The 8,490-nt window shown below is 35.4% G+C and overlaps 1 pseudogene; it reads left to right on the forward strand.

Moving 5' to 3' along the window:
• Positions 1 to 3,292: 3,292 nt before the first annotated feature.
• On the forward strand, positions 3,293 to 3,386 carry LOC149838630 (U6 spliceosomal RNA; annotated as a pseudogene).
• Positions 3,387 to 8,490: the final 5,104 nt, after the last annotated feature.

The raw sequence follows: 8,490 nt of genomic DNA on the forward strand, positions 1-8,490 counted from the left end.
TAGGATATGCCTTAGTTGACCCTTCTTTCTTCTTTGCTACCAATTCATCATCATTTCTATATGCTGGTCATCCTTCTTCTGATTCATTCTTACCTAGTCATCCTCATCACTTGCCTTCTTCTCATTCATTCTTATCACAAATTTTGAATTGCCTTGATTTACACTTACCAGTGTTGGCACACCATCTATAGACGGTTTTGGATCCTTCTCACCTTCCAAAACATCCATACCTTTTCAGTCCTCTTTCAAATGGTTCTTAACATTCTGGTTCCTTGCCAAATCCTCCTTGGTATGGGGCCAGATCCTCCAAAACATCCTTACCTTTTCAAATGGTTGTTTGATAATTGTGATAATAATAAATATAATATGATGTATGCAATATGTATTGAAATTTCATGAACATAATGGGTATTAAACCTTACAATAGATTTCATGTGTAAAACTTTGATTTGTGATATACATTTGCAAATATGGCGAATGGTGTATTATATAATTATAGTATGTTTGAAAGATATGATTGTATTAGGTATTAACCCAAATGATTGTTTTGAATATGAAGATCTCATGATTCATATTATATTGTGCAATGTACACTTTCAAATGTGGAAGTGGTGTGTATTGATCCAAATGATTGTTACAAATACGAGGTTCACTTTTCGTATTTTAAAACTTGCATGTATGACAAATATGTCTAAATTGTGATGTACTTGATTAAATATTATGATTTGATGGGTATTAACCCAATGGGTCCATTTAGTGTTAAAATTATGTTATTTATATTTTAATTATAATTTTGGCAATGTGATATTAATGAATTGCATGACTGAATAACATGATAATTACAAGCAATGACCCAAGCACAATTGTTAATTTCATTGTGTTTAACATGAGCATTTACTTGTTAAATGTCATGCATTGAAAATATGTTTTCGAAAGATAAGAAAAGTTACACTTAATAGTCATGTCTGAAAGATGGTGTGATATTGACTTTTACTATTGAGATCGAGAAAGTGGGTTAAATACAAACGTGTTGCACTGACCCCATCAAAAATTGTGAACGTAGTTATAAGTTATTTTTGGTAAATTGTGAATATAGCCACTGGTCGTTTTGAAAAATAAAGGTCAAATGTGAACACTTCTCCTACCACGACGGTCTAAGGGGATCTTTCACTCTGATACACGTGACAGGTTTTGAGTTATAATTGTATGCTTATAGTAGTGTGTTATAATTTTTATCAATTTGAGGGATGGAATGATGATGTGTCTCATACTCTTGTGTCAGCCTCCTCTTATACTTTCTATGGTTAAAACATAAAAAATATAATTGATTGAATGAACACCCCCTTGTAAGGCTTAAGTGCCTATAGCTTGCCAGGAGTAGTATCGTAGGCTAAATGATAAAATTTAATGTTAATTGGTTGCAAGAATAGCATGTAAGGCAAAAGAAATATAATTAAAAGATAAAGAAAATATTGTAATGTATAAGATAAGTCATGATTGCATGTTTAAAATTTTGTTCTATGCATAAATGCATATTGAATTTAATGTGTGTTTGAATTATATATGATTGTAATTATACGTTAAATTAAGTTTTATTATGATTGCATGCTTTAATTCAATAATTTTATGAATGCATGCCTAAATTTGATATATTGCATAATTGTATGTTTGATTGATTGTGTGTAAGAGTAAGCGTATACTACTCTTACATATTAGTTGTATGATATGCACGTGTTGAAGTATGTGTATGTTGTGTGTTTGATTTAAGGATAAAATATGCGTAGAGTTTGTGTAGATCATGTATATAGGTATACGTGACTTGTGTGTTGAAGTATACATATAACAAGACATGTATTGTGTTCATGATTACATAAGGCAGTACGTAACCTATTGTGGTTTTATAATTATATGCTTGACATTATAAAGACCTTGTAAGGGTCTCAGTATTATATAAAGACATAATTTGTCTCATGCCCGGTTTCTTTATTTTTTCAGATCCAATTGCATAGGCAGAAAATTATTGCAGTATGAGGACATCAATTTTTGGTATGAACTGAATTGAACTTCTTCTGTATAATTTTGGTTGTGTTTATAACTCTAAATTTTAATTATAAAATAAATGAAATAGGTTTTTGAATATGTATTGTAAATCTTTTGAATGATTTAATTCTATATTTGTCACGTGCTCAAGGAGATTGTTTACACAATATTCAAAAGGACTTCTGCCATGTTTTCAAAGATTTAATATATATATATATATATAATCCCCCAGATTTTGGGCATCACACTTACCATTGTTGACACACCATCTATAGAGGGTTTTGGATCCTTCTCACCTTCCAAAACATCCTTATCTTTTCAGCTGTCGCCAAATCCTCTCTCAAATCGTTTTTAACATTATGGTTCATTGCCAAATCCTGCTTGGTATGGGCTGATCCCCCAAAACACCCTTACCCTTTCAGCTGTCACCAAATTCTCTTTCAAATGGTTCTTAACATTCTGGTTCCTTGCCAAATCCGGTTTGGTATGAGCCATATTCTGCTTACCTCTACTAGATTTAGCATGTTTCATAAGAATAGATCCTTGGACCGCATTGTTTCAACGAAAAATAGGATTTATAAAATAAAAAATTTGTGTTTTGTCAATTGTTGATTTTTTAATTGCCAAAAAATCCACCACAAATGGGATTTCGGCAATTCAAATGTTGATATTCACTAAATGAACGATGTAGATCACATTTGTGGAGTCCCATTTAATCAAAACAGATTGCATCATAAAATCCCAAGGTATGAAGATAGGGATGACATGGGGGATAAGTGGAACCTATTTTGTACATTGCACCATATAAATTTGCACTGCTTAAGATTCCAATTTACAACAGACATTGGATGATCCGAGCAGGCTACACTTGAGAGAGAGAGAGAGAGAGAGATTTAATATCACTCAGAAAACGATGTTCACGAGTTAATGTTATACGAATTTGACCTAACCACTTGACCGGGCCGATGTGATCACTGGTGTAGGGCAGGGGCATTTACAGTAACATGATGTATAATATGGATGACCATGAAATGCAAAACATTCACCAATCCAACAAAGAGGCTGCCGACACTCTTGATTGACCTTGTTCTTGTCATGGTAGAGCCATGAAAGCCCTTGTGGGTTCAACTGCTGCGGTGGTCTAAATCTCGTGATAGGGATGGTGAACGAGCCCAACGAATCCGACAACAGGGGGTTCAAGCTTGGCTCGAGCTCATAACAATCTCAAGCTAAACGAGCTGAGTTTGAACTGGTTTATTTATTAAAACAAAGAATAGCAATGATATAGAGAAGATTAACTCGCCCCTCAAAAGGATGACACAAATCAAGAGAGGGTCCAAATTTTTCTGCACAGAAAGAACGATTGGAATTAATAGGATTTGAGCTTAGATCCGTTGAACTAAGTTCAAGATGACTTGTTGTTCACAGAAAAAATGCATTGTTTCAAAGTTCAAAGTAATAGGATTTTCATTCTAAACATATTGTCTACAAGTCAAACACTTTGAGCATTTTGTTTACACATTGTATGATATAAAAGATATCTGGATTATATTTATTACTACAAAATAAGCCTGCATGAGCTGAGTAAGCCAACCTATTGTTCATATTCAGCTTGTCGCGCTATTTTACCAGCTGAAGCACGTTCTCAGCCTCTTCTCCCAGCAGATGCATGCTAACTTCCGCATCAAAGTCTTCAAAGGATAATGGTTTAACAGGGACTGACACATTCTTGGGGTCTTTTTATTTTTTATTTTCCAAAGAAGACAATGTTCTTGGGGTCTTCACAGTGAATGAAAATTATAGGTTGTACTCTTTGCACCACTCGTAGACAAGCTGAAATTCTCACTGAACATGGGCTAAGCATCGAAAGAGGACCAAAACCCAACTGGAGTCACCACAAGTCCAGTTCTTGGGGTCAGCCCATGCAACTATTGGCCTCCTCTCCTCTGCTGGAGAGACAGACTGTTGAAGTATCTTTTTAAACTTAAAAAATTTAAAGTAAAGGTGGTCGAAAGTGGCAAGGAATTGAATGCAGAAGTGATTGAAAGGTCTAGAATAAACAATCACTCCAAAAGTAGAGATTGTGGATTGAGACGCGTCAATCTTAATAGATTTGACAAGATACCTGTCCCCCTTCCAAATTACTCCGTTCATAGCCCTAGACTAAATGCTCAGAAACAGACAGACCAGGACACCTGTTCCGATCATCATCATTTAGGCATTGCCTCTCACTCTCTCCCCTCATCATCATTTGAGCATTGCCTCTCTCTCTCTCTCTCTCTCTGTCTCTCTCTCTAATGACAGAAGCCCATGTAACATAGATGCATACATGCAAAATGAGATTTTTCAGCTTTTGGGTTTTTTTTCACGATTTTGAACTCTATAAATGTGTTCAGCACGATTGATTTACCAGGAATCTACACGCAGATCACATATATATATATATATATATATATGACTAATGTTTGCTAGAATCGATTTAGCAAAATCATTTATTATTTATTGTTAAATCAAACCTTATAGATGTGCCACATGCTCTTTTCAATAGGAATCGGCTTCTGGATCATCAGAATCCAACCTGCCTAAACGTTTTTTCTAATGATGCAAAAAAACTGCAGTTGTAAATGTTGGAGATCTAATGGAAAATCGTTCAGTGGGACCCACTCAAGGGATCACAGTTCACGGAAAGTCTTCACAGGAAGGAAAACTTTCTAATGCTAACACGACCCCTAAAGAATCCTCGAGCCGTCCAGCACTCCAGCCTCTGCTTAAGGAAGACTTCCCCAACCTACCTAATCAATCCCTCTTGGGCAATGGCCGATAGTAGAAATCCTTGCTATCAATGTAACCTTTTTATAAATAAGAAAGATATTTTCTCCTTCATTGAGTGAGAGAGTTTCCCTCTGTGGACGCAAGTCAAAACTGACCGAACCACGTAAATTCCGGCATGATTGTGTTTTGATTTCTGCTATTCTATTTGAGTGTTGTGCTCTTTTATGGTGTCAGAGCACCCCGGGTTCGGCTGATAGTTCGTGAGTTTCATGGCTTCAATTGCATCCTCTTCATCCCAATCGTTTGGTATGGCTCCTCTTTGGATTATTACTCAGACACTCGGTGGTCTGCACCACTTTTTGTGGATCAAATTGAATGCTGAAAATAATTCATTATGGGAGTCTCAATTTACTCGTATTCTTTTCACTTATGATTTAATGGGTTCCTGGATGCTAGTTGCCCCCCTCCTGCTAAGTTCAAAGAGAACTCTTTGGATTTAAATCTATCTTACTTAGAGTGGTTAAGACAGGATCAACTGCTATTAAGTTGGATTAATTTCTCCCTTTTTGAGTTTGTCTATAGCCAATTAGTGAGCTGAAGTTCCTCACGTTAAATAGCATTGAAACAGTCATATGCTGCACACTCTATATCTAGAGTCATGCAGCTTAAGTAGCAGCTCCAAGAGCGGGTTTAAAACTATAAATGAGTATTTTCAAAGGTTAAAAACTTTGGCTCATCAGCTGGCAATAGCTCCCAAAACCATTGATGAAGAAGAATTGGTGATGTATGTCTTACGGGAATTACCAAGTGAGTACCATGCATTCAAAACAACCATAGAGACCAGATAAGATCCAGTCAATTTGAATCAGCTCCACAATATGCTTCTTGTTAAAGAAGTTCACATAAGTGAAGCCGAGATTCCAAAGTCGTTGTTTCCGTCAGTGAATATGGTTTCAACAACCGTGATAGATCGAGGCAATCGAGGTGTTGGTTGTTTCAGAAGTAGAGGTCGGCAAAGCAGTCAGACTTGTGGGTCTGATAAACCGCCTATCACATGTAAATATGTCAATATGCGAGAAGCCCGATCACTCAGCCAAGCAATGTTATCAGCTCTCATGTTTTGCTCAAAACAACAACAGTTCTCCTCTAGCATATCATGTTTCGCCTAGCCCCCGATCGGGTAAGGTTGCAGATGACAACTTGTCAAATCATATGACAAGTGACCTAAAAATCGTTGATTCATGGTGATTATCAAGGACATGATGCAGTCAAGATAGGTGGATCTTCTATTGTTATTTCAAAAAACTTGTTATCTGTTCAAAATTTTGCTAGTCAATGAGTTTGTTTTTGAGTTTCATCATGATCATTGTTTTGTGAATGATTGATGCATAGGAAAAATACATCTACAAGAACCAAGTGAGGATGACTTCGGTTGCAGCTTAGACAGCCTGATAAATCAACACTCATTGAAGAGAGAGCCTCATCGGAGCAATGACACAAGAAATGGGACATCTGTCGTTAAAAAAATTGGGTTATCATATGAACATTCTATTAGTAGTGTTTGTGAAGCATGTCAAAAAGTTAAGTCATAGTTTACCATTTGGAACATTCTATTAGTATTATTATCTTAGCAAATGTGAGATGTGTGAAAAGTTTTCAAAACTTTAAGGTGCATGTTGAGACCATTATTGGTCGAAAGATCAAGTATTTACATTCAAATTGGGGCGGTGAATACCAATTTGTCAAGCCCAATGTTCTGTTGAGATATTATCGCTATCTTTTGGCCAACAATTTATCAGTAAAAAGCCAAAATTTATTTTGTGGGGCATTTCAACGGCAAGCATATTCAAGACACATTACGGAAGTTATTATTGGAGGGTAGGAAATCAAGCATACAATCTAGAAATATGAAATCTAGAATATGATCCACTGATTCTTACATTTTAGCTCTATTTTTTTGCCTTTTTCACACACACACACACACACACACACACACACACACACACATATATATATATATATATATATATATATATATATATATATATATATATATATATATATATATATATATATATATATATATATATATATATATATATATATATATATATATATATATATATATATATATATATATATATAAGAGGTTAGCTGCCTACTCCATTTCATGACTACAACAAAAGAATAAGGGGTTTCCAGGTTGTTTTTTGCAAATCTGACCGTGCAAATGCCTTAGACATGGTCAATTTGCTAGGAAATGATACTTGATCATGTTTTTTGGTAAAACAATATGATTTTTAAGCCTTGAATATTTATGATACTTATAAAAATATTTATATTATCGATTTTCAAACATTATAAAAACTTACCCCCAGCTCATTGAAATCAAACTATGCAAAAGTTAATTCATAAAAACTAAGCACGTAGAACACATCTTAATGGTCAGATTTGAGTAAAACATAGAAAAAAATATGAGGCATCATGGAGGAGTATACACATTGACATACATGCATAACGCATAACATAATACACACATATAAGAAGGGATAGAGCTACATATCTAGCCATGCCATTGGCATGATGTGAGAGATGGATGATCTCTTCAGTCGAACTGCTCTTGTTGATGAGTACAGGCCTTCAAGCAGTGAGAGAGCAATGACTGATCTTTGTAAGCCTTTAATTTTACTTTTTCTTTTTTCTTTCTACTTATACCACTGCTCATCATTATGGTATATACAGGCATCCAAGGGATACCTTCGAAGGGTCACCATGCATCATACCAAAAGGTATGATGCATGGAAAGAGACACATACGAAGGGACACACTGTTTCCCAACATTCTTCCACTTGACCCGAGTATGTGAAAGTTCATGTGGATAGGTCTTAAGTTTACTTTATCAGTCCAAATTTGTTGCTATGCTAAACTCTTAAACTTTATGAGCAAACTTGATGCATAACCAACAAAAGAAACAATGAGAGAATCATATTTTTTTTACCAAAATGTGATCACATAAAAGTCAATGTACATGATTACAGGGTTTTAAACAAGCCCATCCTCTTAACATGTTCAGCACATAATCCCGAGGCTAAACCCTAAGTAAGAGGATCAATTACCATTTTCTTAGTCCCTATGTTATCAATATACACCAAAAGATTTTGTCCTCATTTACAACAAAATACTTCAACTCCATATGCTTATAAGACGTAGTACTTTTGTTGTTATTGGAGAAGGATATAACAACTTCATTATCACAGAATACTTTTAGTGGTCTCCCAATAGATTCAACAACCTGAAGTCCTGAAATAAAGTTTTACAACCAAATGACCTGTGAAGTTGTCTCGAATAAAGCTATGAACTCAACCTCCATAGTGTGGACAACAGTAGTGGACTGCTTCCCACTCCTCCAAGAAATCGCACCACCGGCTAGCAGAAATATGTATCATGTGGTAGACTTTCTACTGTTAGGACAACCTCCAAGATCTGCATCTGAATAGCTGATAACCTCAAGGTGGTCCGCCTTTCTGTAGGTTAATATATAGTCCTTTATCCCTTGCAGATAGCGCATGACTTTTTTAGCAGTCTTCCAGTGAGCTAGACCAAGATTCGACTAAAATCTGTCAAGAACTCCGACTGCAAATGATATGTCAGGGCGAGTGCATGTCTGAGCATACTGCA

The sequence above is a fragment of the Nuphar pumila genome, chromosome 5, assembly GCF_984573655.1.
Source record: "Nuphar pumila chromosome 5, dmNupPumi1.hap1.1, whole genome shotgun sequence".
Classification (NCBI taxonomy): Eukaryota; Viridiplantae; Streptophyta; class Magnoliopsida; order Nymphaeales; family Nymphaeaceae; genus Nuphar; species Nuphar pumila.